The following is a 15,532-nucleotide window of genomic DNA, read 5'->3' on the forward strand; positions in this document are numbered from 1 at the left end:
CCTGAATGTAAAGTGTGTCATTGCAAATCCTTTAGTATCAAATTCCGCACGGGGGAAATACAACTTAAAATTGAATCTTTTGAATTCAAAGCGTCTGAAACACTGCTACAAGTGTAGTATGTGAGCTCAATGGGAAAGGAAACCCCTGTTTGGTGTTCTTCCCCATATTTCTTATCTATATGAGCCAATTGCCTGCAAACTTCAATTAATACTTGTCTGTCAAAGGCATACCTCAGAAATTTGTAGGGTTCTCCTTCAAAGCCACCAACCCTCAAATAAGTGAACCTGGAGAATTGAATATAGAAGCTGCCATATATATTTATAAACTGCATAGCTTCCTCAGTCAATCTCTTATGAACATCTCCTTTCAGTTCAAATACTAACCTGCCCAGGAAAATATTGTGAACCTTATAATAATTTTCAGTAACCCCATGTTGTTGCAAATGCGGGTGATATTCATATATCTTCATATCATTCTGCCAAGTTTCATGATACAGACCTACCCATTGACGAGTACAAGCTAAACAATATATGAGGTAGGATGACATATAGAAGTTTTTGTTCCCAAAATAACTTAAACCCTCATGCATTCTTTCTGCAATTAACTTTGCCCAATCTATGTATCTCTTGTCACCAAATGACCTAAATAAAGAAATACATCCAATCCTTCCAATAAAAGGCTATCTGATTTCCCCGCATTCTATGCAATAAAATGACTATGTCCCTTACTTCCTGAATCAGATGCTCTCGGGGATTGGCAGTCTTGAACCCCCCTTTTGAAATTTTAATAACCAATTTCTTGCAATGACACTCCTATAACATGACTTCTTCTCAGTGAAAAGCCCTTGCGACTTGCATACCATCCAGGCCTCATATTGCACTTTCTTTGGTATTTTCATTACGACGGAAACAACCTCCCAATTAATTGCAAGCAAAACCTTACCCTCTGCATCTCTTACACACCTCTCTACAGGATCATATTTGCTCATACATTCCAAAACTACTTCTAGACATGACACAACAGGAGGAAATGCAACAGCTTCTATCAACACACTATCTGAAATTTTCTGCATCAAAGGGGAGCTAGCAGAATTTCGCACTCTTTCATGGAATTCATTTATATCTACTGACGACAGAAAAGTATCTCCTATGTTAGGCAGGGAACTAACTAGCCAAGACTTCTGGTCTGCTTGAGGTACTTTCGGTCTCATTTTAGTTTTACAATTAGAAAATGCACAGCAGGAAGAATTGACTGAACCGATTGAAGTATCAAATAACACTTTCAATTCATGAAAACCAACAAGAAAAGAGGAAGAACTTGCGTTCACCTTTCATGCAGAACTGAGAATTCATAGAGGCGGGAGCAAGGAATGTGGCCTGCATTAACCTTCTACTTACCAAATTGGGTAAATAATAAAGGGAAGTAACTTGTTTTAAATAAAAAGAAATCTTAGGAACTAGCCTAAAATATCGGCCGCACAATCTGTCATGATTTGAAAAATGCATACTCATTCATGTCAAATCGTGCTGAAAAGATCAAGTTCTGACAGTTCATTAATAGCAAGTCTTTTCTCCTCCGCATCCTTTACTTGAAATGATTATTCCCAAGTACAAATTCACATCACAATTCATTTTCTCGAGGTTCATCTTTTAATTCCAGAATATTCCCTGTATGCTGACACTTGTCCACTTTATCTCCAAAGTCATCAATCCTCAAAGTTTGAACCGTGAACCTTGAACCCTTCAAAAAGAAGTTCAAAGGTTCAAGTTCAAAATAGTATTAGTGCAAAACATGCAAACATGAAGCTTACCCATTATAAAACATGACTTACACGAGACTTTCTTTAACATGTTGAACCTTGAACCTTGAACCACTCTAAAGGTTCACAGTTCAAGTTCAATGAACTACGACCACCAAGACCTTTAACACATGTTTTTAGCAAAGCCGCTATGTCACAATCCACACTTGAACTTGAACTTTGAACCTTAAAACGATTCAAGTGAGAGGTTCAGTTCAAGAAAACAAATTGCAAGAGGAAAAATATTTAAGAACATGAAAAGACAGAAGAACAAGAGCGAACTAACATTGATTCTGACTGGGGACTGGGACTGCAAAGGACCAAGACATGAACTCAAAATCTCTAGTTTCACAAACACACTTATAGAAAGAAAGGACCGAAAAACACATGAAAACAAAACCAACGACCAACTACGCAACAAAAACTTATATACAAGACCGACAGGAGACTCCTGTTCACAATTGATATAATTTCAAATCTTGTCCATTATAAGACAAGGGAAGAGCAATACCATCCTGATATGCAAGTTTGTATGAATTTGGCCCTTTTACCTCACGAATCAAGAACGATCCTTTCTAGAGTGATTCAAACTTTGTATGTGCCCCTTTGGGTTCCCTCCTTCTATCCCAGAGTAGTACCTGATTGCCTAGCATGAATTTCCATGGCCTGGCCCACTTGTCAAATATTTTCTTCACCCTCATTTGGTGCTCTGTTATCTGGTCCACTAATTTATCCCTTTCTTCATCAATCCTCATCAAATACATAATTCATTTTTCTAGAGAATTTTGAAAATAAGCGTCCTCAATGACAATTTGTAACTTAGTAGCTGCAAGTTCCAAAGGAAGTGCTAGCTGAGCCCCCACACCATAGACTAGTTCAAACAATGACATCCCAATAGCCTTCTTTGGTGATGTACGATCAACCCAAAGAGCTTCATACAATTTTTTATGCCAATCCTTAAAGTTTTCACTCACTAATTTTTTCATGATGTTTATGAGGTTTTTATTACTGGATTCACCTTGACTATTTCCCTGAGGATAATAATCAAAAGAGCGAGCGAGGGAGATCCCATGATCATAGAAAAATAAAGAAATCTCGACAGAAGAGAAATTAGTAGCATTATCAGCCACAATTTTTAGTGGGACTCCAAATCAAACCAAGATGTTCTCTTTCAGAAAGTTACAAACAACCTCCGAGGATGTCTTCCGTACCATAATGGCCTCAACCCATTTAGTAAAATAGTCTGTAGCTGTCAATATATGTGTATGTCCTGCACTAGAAGTAGGTGTCAGATGGCCTATAAAATACAAACCCCATTATTTGAAGTGTTCATCTACAACCACGGGTCGAAGTGGTGATGCTGCAAACTGCGACTTACCTGTGAACAACTTATATTTTTCACACTTGGCCACCCATGCATACGCATCCCTGAACATCCTTGAACAATAATAAAAATTCCTTAAAATCTTGTAGGTAGTCACCATTGATGAGAAATGGCCGCCATAGGTTTCGACATGAAATGTTTTCAACAGAGACTCTTGGAGCAATTTATCTACACAGTGCAAGAAGGTCCCATCCAATCCCCTCTTATATAATACATAATTAAAAATGACATACTTAGTAGCTTTTAATCTCAATTTCCTCTTCTCTTTTGAAGAAAGATGTTCTGGGCAATCTCCATATGTCAAGTAGTAAGCAACATCTGCGAACTAGGAATCCTGAAGGCCAACAAACAAGACTAAGGGCAATTCCTCTATCACTTCCTCTTTACTCTCAACAATTAGCTTGCACAAACCCTGCCCTCTTACCAACTTTGTGGGCCTAATATCTAAATTGAACTCCTGAATTTTTGACAACCAGGAGGCTCTATTATTCATTCCTATGTCTTGTTGTGTCAATATGCTCTTGACTACTGAATGAGGCACATAAACAATTTCATGGGAATGGAGAATATACTACCTGAACTACTTTACAACCTTCACAACCGCATAAGCTTGCTTTTCCATTATTGAATACTTCAATTCATGCTTTTTCAGTGGTACACTCATGAATGATATCGAGACTTCATCATTATCCTCATTCTTATATAATAAAATTCCTGACATAGTGTGCTCTGAGGCATAATAGTAGATAACAAAATCCTTACTAAAATCAAGATTAACCAGAATAGGCGCATGACCAATAGCATTCTTTATTGATTTGAACACTTTCTCCCCTTCCTCATTCCATTTAAAAGCTTGTTTTTCACTCATCAAATTCACGATATACCTGGTAGTCTCCACAAAATCTGGGGTGAACATCCTTAGAAAATTTACCTGTCCGAAGAAGGATCTAATGATATTCCTACTTGATGGTAGAGTTAGCTGTTGAATTGCTCTTACCCTTTCAGGATCTATTTTCACCCCTTCCTTAGAAACAATATGACCAAGCAACTTACCCTCTGTGACTCCAAACACCGATTTCTTCGGGTTTAAGGATACCCCATGCTCACGGCACCTCTGTAAAACTTGTCTCAAGTCCCGCAGGTGATGTTTTCTTCTTTTTGAGAATACTGTTAAGTCATCCAGATATACAACAATGATCTTATCCTTTAAATGACCAAAGGACAAATCCATAGCACGCTGAAATGTCACTCCTACATTAATCAAACCAAATGGAATTCGGTTATAAGCAAATGTACCCCAGGGAGTAATAAAGGCAGTTTTATGTTGATCACCTTCCTGAACACTGATCTGATTATAGCCTGAAAATCCATCAAGCATGGACATCATCTCTGATCCTGAAACTGTTTGTAGAATGTGGTCCATGGTTGGTAATGGATAGTTATCTTTTAGGTTGGCCTGATTTAGATTTCTAAAATCTACACAGATCCTTATTTCTCCATTTTTCTTTCTAACATGTACAATATTAGCTATCCATGTAGAATCATGGATGGGGTATATAATCCTATCTTTTAACATCTTATCTACTTCTTGAAATATAGCCTCAACTGCTTTTGGATTGAAACTTCTAAGATTTTGTCAGAAATGACTTACTCCAGGTTTCAGAGGAATTTGATGCTAGATTTTTCCCTCTCTGAAGTTTTTAAGATTGTCATAGCACCAAGCAAACATGTCCTTGAACTGTAAAAGGAGACTAATGAACCTCTCCTTTTCTGCAGGCATACAACACTTTCCCAGATTGATATATTTAGGTTCATCCTTAGTACCGATGTTGACCTTCTCATAACCTTCAATATCCTAAACCTCTAGGGATTTGTCACCTTTGTTCTTCTTGTAGGCATCATGTCGATCATACAAATGCTCCAATGAAACCAACCCTTTAGGGATCCTATTTCCTTTCAACTGCATAATTCCATCAGGCAACTCCTTGGCTCATTTTGGTGAAAATTATTTGCACTCTACATCTGAACCTTCAAAATATATGGCAGAAAACATGTCTACACTTTGCATAAAATTATTGATTTGTTTGTTGCTTTCAAACACCTACCAAAACTCAGAGTTGTCTGGGACACTAGGCCGATATATCAACTCTACCCTGTAAATATCATCAACAAATTTGGGATGTGGGACAAGTAAAGAAGCTGAGATTGCTAATGAATCTACTTTTGAATTCAGTTCCCTTGGTATTGCCTCAATGGAAAATGCATCGAAATCTTCGACTTCATCCCAAACTCTATTCCGATAGTGTTTCAATCTTTCATTTTTAACATTAAACAACCCTCTAATCTGTTTTACAATAAGTTCAACATCTCCTTTAACCCGCAGGAGTTTCACTCCCAATCTCTTAGCTTCGGCTAAACCTAACAACAAAGCCTCATACTTAGCCGTATTGTTGGTATTTTTAAATTCTAATTTAAAAGAGAAAGGAATATGATTGATAGAAGGTGGGATTAACACTACCCCTGCACCTGAACCTGACGCTGCACAACTACCATCAAACTCCATTAACCACAGGCTTTCTTCTCCCTTGGGTTGTGATGGATCTTCCACTACCTCATTATCAGACAAAATCATGTAGTTTCCAAATTGACAATCATGATACAAAATTTGAGCTCTTGGGTCATCAGAAGGGAAAACAGTGAATTTAGACTTTGGTCCAGGCTGTAGAATAACTCGTTGTTTTCCAACAGGGATTGTGGCTTGAGACCAATCCATTTTAATTTCACCACCTAAATCCCTACATAAAGTACGACTTAACAACATGCCATAGCTAGCTGGGATGTCAGCTATCAGAATAGTCAAATTGATTCTTTTATTTGGGTGGGAGGTGAGAACTACTTGAGCATCCTTAATTTGTCCTAGCAGAGGAATCTGTTTTGAATCCATAGAATAACATTTGCCAAAAGTTTTTGTCAAGGACAACCCTAATTCTTTAGCTACTGCAGAAGGCATTATATTGTCATATGCGCCTGAATCTATAATACAATTATTCAACTTGTGACCATTTATGAATAATGATATGTAAAAGGGTTCTGGTTTTGACTCAAGGGCAGGTATAGAATCATTTGTTTGAAGAGCAGTTATTTCGAGCACCTTTTCATAAGCCACAGGGTGAACCAAGTCATCACTATGTGAGGGCAATATGACATTTACTGATTGTTGTGTTCCATTGGCCCATTGTACATTATTCCCTTTTACAAATTGTATGAGTCTGTCTAGTTCTTTAGGATTTAGCTTAAGGTACTCGACAGGTGTAATTTGAATTTGAGAAGATTTGCAAAATTCTACAATATCAAATGAACTTTCTTTTTCAACAAACCTTAAAAATGAAGGTTCTTGCAATTTTTGATCATTGTTATGAAATTTTGGGTCAATCCCCTTACCTTTGAAAGTCACAGTTGAAGATGAAGAGACACCCTAGGGCTTTATGTTTTGTTGATTTCTTGTGAGCACCATGCATGAAGGATCTTCTAAAGTAACAAAATATCACCCCCTCTTTCCGAATTTGACTCGTACTCAAGGAAGTGGATTTCAGAGTCGCCAAGTTGCTTTAAAGATTCTTCTTCACCCCACTCGTTTGAGGTATCTTTAAAAATCATCAATTGTGTGTAACGCACCATCTCAGGACATGAACTACATCATGTTCATCAGTGAGATGAAAAACACACATACTCCCTTTAGGTGGTAGTGCCTCAATTGCTAATCTTTGCTGAGCAGGGGGTAATTGCAGAGTCTTGTTCCCATAGCCCAAAGACTGGTTTGTATTCCTCCTAGGTACATCTTGATAGGGAGATGGGTATGAGGTACTGGCTTTAGACAATTGTCTTTTAAGAGTAATCACATCATTCATCAATCTCTAGATTACAGGGTCATAAGAAGTAGAAGGGTTGGCAATGGGTGTCTGTACTTCTCTTTTCCATTTACCTGCCGTGATTAGATCATCTTCCAACTCAACTGCAAGTGTTTTGGCAGCACTTAAATGTGCAACTCTTTGCCTGCGAATCAGGAAACCTATTTCTAAAGACATAGAATTAATAAAGAAACACTTAAGATTATCATCTTGAGGGCTTTTGATTAACTGGAATTTTATGCACAATCTTATCAAATTTTGCTACAAAGTCCCTCATTGACTCCGAAATCTCTTTCTTTAACTGGGCCAATTGAGCCAAGAGAGAGTGTTCATCTTCAGCCACTTTGAATCTTGCCTCAAACCTTGTTTTTTAGATCTTGCCAAGTTGTTATCACACTATTTGGTAAGTGATAGAACCAATCTGCTGTTACTCTAGTTAGTGCTTGGACAAACAATCTTACAACAACATCTTCGTGTTGAACAACTATTATCCCACAAGCCATATTGAATGCATTCAGGTGCTCATCAACGGTGATTTTTCCATCCCCACTAAATTTTGGCAAGTGATCTCTAGCACCTTTGGGTAAGGGATTGAGATTTAAACCTAAGTTCAATGGACCTACAACAGCCCCCCAAGGATTATATACTGCCATTGGAAGTATGAATGGAGCGGAGTCGGGTTGATTATGTTTGGTAAAGCAATAACATGCAAGGTTAGAGCTTGACAAACTGAGGACACCGGAGATGATGAGGATGGGGAAGGAGGCCTACTTCTTGCTCTTCTTTGAGGTGAAAAAGTGGGTTGAAAATTTAGGTTTTGTAGCTCTTGAAAAACAGAATCAACTATCCCCTCCCTTCTTTGTGACCTAGTATATCTCTTTGACTCCAGTTTTGCAACTAGGCATCCAATCTTATAATTTGACTCCCCAGCAGAGTCACCAAAAATCTGTTGGTAAACAGATTTGTCTCTTTCTGAAATCTTAATAATTATCTTCCTTAAGAAAAAATATAACTTTGGTTCGCCCTTTATGAAAAGAAACAAACTACCAACAGTTGGATGAATTGATTAAAATTCAACCTCTGCATTAGAGGCCAGCTCCTCGTATGATTTGCAATGCATTTATTATATAAATGAAATGCTAACACTTTTTACCAGAAAGCATTGAAAGGCTTCAACATTCATCCATCAACACAAATGAATGCCTCCAAACTAAAAGTAGAGAAAATCTTCTAAAGAGAATTTAATGAGAGTTCATAGACTCTGATTCACAAACATGTTCGCTGTTTAAATTCAAAGCATAGTAGAAGCTCAACAATACCAAAGGTTGATCGATACTCTCTCGTGCCTCATAGGGCAAGGGGGATTAACGCAAATCAATACGTAATGAGTCTACTAACAACAGAAAAGTATCTCCTATGTTAGGTAGGGAACTAACTAGCCAAGACTTCTGGTCTACTTGAGGTACTTTTGGTCTCATTTTAGTTTTACAAATAGAAAATGCACAACAGGAAGAATTGAATGAACCGATTGAAGTATCAAATAACACTTTCAATTCATGAAAACCAACAAGAAAAGAGGAAGAACTTGCGTTCACCTTTCATGCAGAACTGAGAATTCACAGAGGCGGGAGCAAGAAATGTCGCTTGCATTAACCTTCTACTGACCAAATTGGATAAATGATAAAGGGAAGTAACTTGTTTTAAATAAAACAAATCTTAGGGACTAGCCTAAAATATCAGCTGCACGATCAGTCATGATTTGAAAACTGCATACTCATTCGTGCCAAATCGTGCCGAAAAGATCAAGTTCTGATAGTTCATTAATAGCAAGTCTTTTCTCCTCCACATCCTTTACTTGAAATGATTACTTGGAATGATTATTCCCAAGTACGGATTCACATCACAATTCATTTTCTCGAGGTTCATATTTTAAATCCAAAATATTCTCTTTATGCCAACACTTGTCCACTTTATCTCCAAAGTCATCAATCCTCAAAGTTTGAACCTTGAACCTTGAATCTTCGAAAATAAGTTCAAAGGTTTAAGTTCAAAATAGTATTAGTGCAAAACACACGAACATGAAGCTTACCCATTATAAAACATGACTTACGTGAGACTTGCTTTAACATGTTGAACCTTGAACCTTGAACCACTTTAAAGGTTCACGGTTCAAGTTCAATGAACTACGACCACCAAGACCTTTAACACATTTTTTTTAACAAAGCCGCTATGTCACATACTGATAACTCAATGATGAATGAATAGTACCAAACCGGTACTAAGAGGGGGGGGTGAATCAGTACAGAAAAAAGCTTCAATCCTAAACTGGTTTGTCAGCAGACACTGTGCTTAGGTAGACAAACAGTAACACCGGTCTTGAACAGAGTACAACCGGCAAAACCTAGAGTAACTGAGACAAGAATAAACCGGTTGACACTTATCTTCTCATACAATCTAATACTTCATTTTCATTTCACCCTAGTGTATGAACAGGTAATCTACCATCAAAGATATATATATATATATATATATAGAGAGAGAGAGAGAGAGAGAGAGAGAGAGAGAGAGAGAGAGAGAGAGAGAGAGAGAGAGAGAGAGAGAGAGAGAGAGAGAGAGAGAGAGAGAGAGAGAGAGAGAGAGAACTAGATCAACATGATTCACCACTTGACAGAAAACAACATATCATCACATGAAAAAGACATCACATATGACACACATATTTTTCACGTGGAAACCCAAATGGGAAAAACCACGGTGGGGATGAATACCCACAAGCTTGTTTTTGAACTCTTTGGAAGTCCGCTCTGTTAGGAGCCTTGTCCGGTTAAAGACTAATACAATAGGTTCTGTTAGGAACCGATCTTGTTAGGGATCACTCGGTTAAGGGATGGCTAGAATACCCGGTTAAGGGTTAAACCTTGTTAAAGGTTACCTTGTTAGAGGATTTCAAGAACTCAATGGTTTTGAGTCACCTTGTTAAAGGATTTACAACAAGCCTGTTAAAGCTACCCTATTAAGGGATTTCCCAACTGTTGAGGTGGTTAGAGATCAACAGGTATTACAATAATCTGGTAACACCACTCAATGCCAATGTAGATCTTCTTTAGCTCCTCTTCACCTTCTGCACTTACACTCTGTAGGTATCACTTCTCTCCTCTGGTCTGGCAAGAATCATGTATCTCTTCTCTTGGATACACACACAACTTTTGCCAACAACCTCAGAAAGAAACACAACATCAACCTTATAGGAAACAGATAGGTCGATAGCATAAACCCTAAACCCTAAACCTGTTAGGTTAAGGAATTCAAACGGTTCAATCCTGACCGTTGAGCATATTGCATTAAATGCAATAGTCTTGATCCAATCTCAAGACATTCTCCATCATTCGTTTTCCACCGATTTCATGGCGGCTGATAACCCATCACGTGTTATCACTGTTTACAGGCTTCACACATTCCTGAGGTAGATGGGAACAATCTCCTTCATGCAAGATCCTTCACGCGCATAAGGCTGACGTGGCAACATGATCTGTTCTTCGTTACAATGCTAACTCATCACACATAGTCACCGGTTGAGCCACACAGGCTTGAAGCACATCAACTGGAAACCCTGAAGTTGAGACTACCAACCGGTAGTCATACAAAGCTTCCATGTGCCAGTTCCCATAACCACATGCTGGTTCACCTTAAACAAACACACCGCTTCACTTTGGCACAAATGCCGGTTCACAGTGTTATACCGGCTCTCTTCTCTTCAACATATTGACATCAATGACAACATACAATGTCATTATGCCCTCATTTTGGTTCACATAATGCCAACAATCTCCCCCTTTGGCATTGATGGCAATATACAAAGATATCTCTTCGCTTCACATCTTCTCTCCCAATTTCTGCAGATATCTTCTCTGCTTATCTTCTTCTCCCCCTTTGACAACAATGCCAAATGGGGGCACAAGCTTCCCTGTTCCATTATGTTGCTCCCCTTGAGGAGTAGCATCCTTCAACACATCAATCCTGAAGAAAAATTTAACTATGTAATACTTGACTGATGTGGAGCATATACCTTTAGTTTACTTCCTGAAGGGGCAACACCCCTAATTCACCTCTTAAGTACATAAATGTAGCCTTTGGGAGAGGCTTGGTGAATATTTCTGCTAACTGCTCCTTACTGGAAACATGTTCCAGTGCAATCTCTTTGTTCTGAATCTTTTCCCTGAAGAAATGATACTTAAGCTCAAAGTGCTTGGTTCTAGAATGTAAAACTGGATTCTTGGAGATGTTAATTGCAGTAGTATTGTCACAAAATATACTTACCGGTTCAGATACATGAACTTTGAAGCCATTCAATACATGCTTCATCCAAATTGTCTGAGTGCAGTTCATGAAAGCTGCAACATACTCTGCTTCCACTGTAGACTGAGAGATACAACTCTGCTTCTTACTCATCCATGAAACCAGTCTACCACTGAGAAATAATGCACCACCGGTTGTGCTCTTCTGGTCATCTATATTACCAGCCCAATCAACATCTATGAACACTTTCAGGTTAAAATCATTATTGTATGGATACCATAACCCATAGTCAATAGTTCCCTTCAGATACCTAAGAATCCGCTTGACTGCAAACAAGTGGGAATCTCTTGGGCTCTTCTAGAACCTTGCAATAATGCCAACTGCATGTGCAATATCTGGTCTGCTATGCACTACATAATGCAACTTACCAATCATTGATCGGTATTCCTTCTCATCAACCAATGCTGAGTCATCCTCTTTGGATAATTTACAACCGGTTTGCTATCTTCCATGCAAAAGGTCTTCAACACCTCTTTGACATACTTGGACTGAGTGATAAAGATTCCATCTTTCATCTACTGGATCTGCAGTCGAATGAAGAACTTAATCTCCCCTATGAGTGACATCTCAAACTCTTTCTTCATCTCATCTGCAAACTCATGACTCATCTTGTCATCTCCACCAAAGATAATGTCATCAACAAATACCTCATAGGTCAGGATCAGATCTCCTTCAGACTTCAAGTAGATATTGCTATCTTCGCTTGTTCTCTCAAAGCCAATCTTCACAAGATGGGAATGCAGGTGTTCATACCATGCTCTAGGTGCCTGATTTAGACCATATAAGGCTTTATGTAGCCTACATACCATGTCACTATCTTCAGATAGGACAAACCCATCTGGTTGCTCTATATACACCTCCTCTTCAATTACACCATTTAGGAATGCAGATTTTACATCCATTTGATATACTTTGTGTAGTCACATAAATCTGTCCACTTAATTAAATGAATACTTAGTATTTATTTGATTATTTAACCATCAATTAATAATTAATTAAATTAATATTTAATTAATTCATCTTAACGCTCTTCTCCTATTAATTAAATAAATTATTCAATTTATTTGATTTAATTCACTTAACCAAATTCGTACCATTAATTAAATAAATAAATCATATTTGTTTAATTAAATCTTCTCTCACATTTAAATAAATTAATATTTATTTAAAACCCCCAAAATCCCACCTCTCACATTTAAATAAATATTATCATTTATTTAAATCACCTTTATCCTCCACCCACTTGCATTTTCCTACAAATGCAAATTGCACAATTATTTTAAATAAATAATTTATTTAAATCACCTTTATCCTCCACCCACTTGTATTTTCCTACAAAAGCAAGTTGCACAACTATTTTAAATAAATTATTTATTTAAAATCCTATTTATCCTCACCCACTTGAAACCTTTAATGGTTTCCCTTAAAGTAGTCAAACTTGATGGCTTTAAAGTCTTCAAACTTGATGGCTTCCTTCTATAGTCTTCTTAAGACTTTAATGGTTTTCCTTAAAGTCTTCAAGCCTTTAAAGGTTTCCCTCAAAGTCTTCAAGCATTTAAATGCTTTATCTTCATTTTCTCATTTAAATAAATTAATATTTATTTGAATATTTATCCAAATGCAAATTACACCATTTAATTGAAATAAATGATTTTATTTTAATTGAAAATACCAAAATTTCTCCCACTTGCATTTTCCTACAAAATCCACTTGTATGCCTAAACCCCTTCTAGATTCTTCTAAACCCTTCCTAATTAGCCTAAATTCATCCCTTAAATATTGTCACATTCCTAAGCAAATTGGAGTCACTTCTCAAAGACTCCAAAGTCTTTGAAAAACAATTAATGCTTTGTGTGTTCAACAAATTAACCCTCAAAGTCTTGGATAACCTTTGAAAGCTTCCAACCTTCAACCACTAAATGGCTCAAAGTCTTTGAAAACCATTGAAGGCTTCCAACCTTCAACCACTTAATCCCCAAAGTCTCCAATAACCATTAATGGTTACCTCAAACCCTCCCACATGGTTAAAACATTTGTTTTGACTCAACCTCTACCCAACCCAAGGGTCTCATCAAGCCTTTAATGCTTTGACCATGATTATCTCTTAATCATTTGCACAAAGGTTTATCCTTGGATTAACTCTTAATCCAGTGGGTAATCTTAATTTAGACTTGACCCTTACCTTCTAGATAACCATGAGGTCTTCTCAGGCCTTTAATGCCTCCAACCTCTTCTCTCAACCCAATCCTATGTTGACACTTGTCACCATTTTATTGGTGCCAATTGTGCACATGGATCCCCAACTTTCAAGCTTGGCCCTTGATTAAACCATTCAATCTTAACCCTTCATTTCCCCATTTCTTCTATAAATAGAACCCTTCTCCTCAAGCAAAAAGGAAGCATTTTAGAGTATTGTTGTTATACTGGCATTAGCATAGAGCTTTTTCATAGCATCACTATCTACTCTTGCATAGTATTTGCTTATCATATTCAACCATCTTGAATCTCCATATGGCATCCATGGCTAGTGCTAAAAGCTGAGAGCTACACTCATTTGGGACTTGGAGAGGAGAGGAACAAGGGAGGAGCAACTATGAGCATCTTGATTAGCTATTTCATTCTATGTTTATATGCTTTCTATTTCATGCTTAATATCTCTCTTGATATGCCTGTTTAGGATAATCTTTTGTTGCTAACACTAACGTTTGTTTCTTGTGCTCTTGTGTGTGTTGCCATCAAACAGATTTTCTAATCCTTTTTGCAGAGCATCATTTGGTGAACCCGACGTGAATCCAAACACCAAAAAGATCAATTTTTTTTTTTTTTTTTTTTAACCAATAACATGTTTGAATGTTGAAAATGTCACACAGGTTGCGATTTTGACACTGTTTTGGTGCGTTTGGCATTATTTTGGCGCTATTCCCCCTGTTTCAGTGCTTTTCCCTTCTCTGTCTTTCCCTTTCTTTTAATACGTTTGTGTTAAATAGTGTCTCTGTTCAAACGCAGACTAGCGCTATTGTAACAAAACGTTGTACAAATCACTTTGTAACCAAAAAAAATAAAAAACCAAAAAAAAAATAAAAAATTTAGGCTTGTAGAAGCCCACCAAATAGGCGGATTTTACTAACTATTTTTCTCTTTTGTGCAGATTTAAATTAGATTAAAGAGTAGATTTATATTTTTTACTAACTTGTTTTTGAAGTTGGTTTTAAAAATGAATTCACTTTTTATTTCGGTTTAAAATTAACTTCACATTTCAAGTTTGGGCTTTTAAAAAAGAATCACACATTTGTTTGGGGCTCTTAAAAAGAATTTCATTGTTCAAAGGTAAAAAGAACCACAAACTTATACAAAAACAATTTTTTTTTTTTTTGCAAGTTAGGAAACAAACTTCGTTTTGGTGCTTAAAATCAACAAGGCAAATTTTATTTCTTGCATCAAGATAAAACTCACAATCCACACTTCCATTTTTGGTGCAAATAAAATTCACAATCAACTTGTCTCATTTTTAAAGCAATCTTACTTCATGCAAACGTGTTTTTCATTAAGTTGACCAGGATTTTCAAATTCTAGTTTACTCAAACAATTGCCTTTGAAAATTAAAAAGAACACCATGATTGTTGGAGCAACATCTCCAAATAGTTAGATCACATTGCAATGATAGATTAAAAAGAACAGGTGTTTTTCGTGCTTGGCACACTTGTGCAAAGAGTCAGTCGAGTGGACCTACTTCTAACACACACTATCCTCTCCCTTGGCTCTCGTGGTCCTAGGTGCAAGAGAAAAGTGTTAGTAACACTCAAAATTTTATTTTTTTAAGAGAGGCCTGCCAAGGGATCGATACTCTTGGGAACGACCTCGAGCGGTAAATCCTTCGAGCCGCTATAGAAATCAGGTGAGAGCGAAAGCTGTAGCCTTGGGTATAGCTGTTCCTACAGTGTAACTGGCCGAAAGGACAAATGGGCCCCACCACCAGTTACAAGGCTCTTAAGTGAGTCACTGCAGAATGAACTTATGTCCAAAGCCATCGAACATGACTAAACACCTTTAAGTAGTAGCTCACCCGTTCTATTGATTGAGGATAT

Source organism: Cryptomeria japonica, chromosome 11 (assembly GCF_030272615.1).
Source record: "Cryptomeria japonica chromosome 11, Sugi_1.0, whole genome shotgun sequence".
Taxonomy (NCBI): domain Eukaryota; kingdom Viridiplantae; phylum Streptophyta; class Pinopsida; order Cupressales; family Cupressaceae; genus Cryptomeria; species Cryptomeria japonica.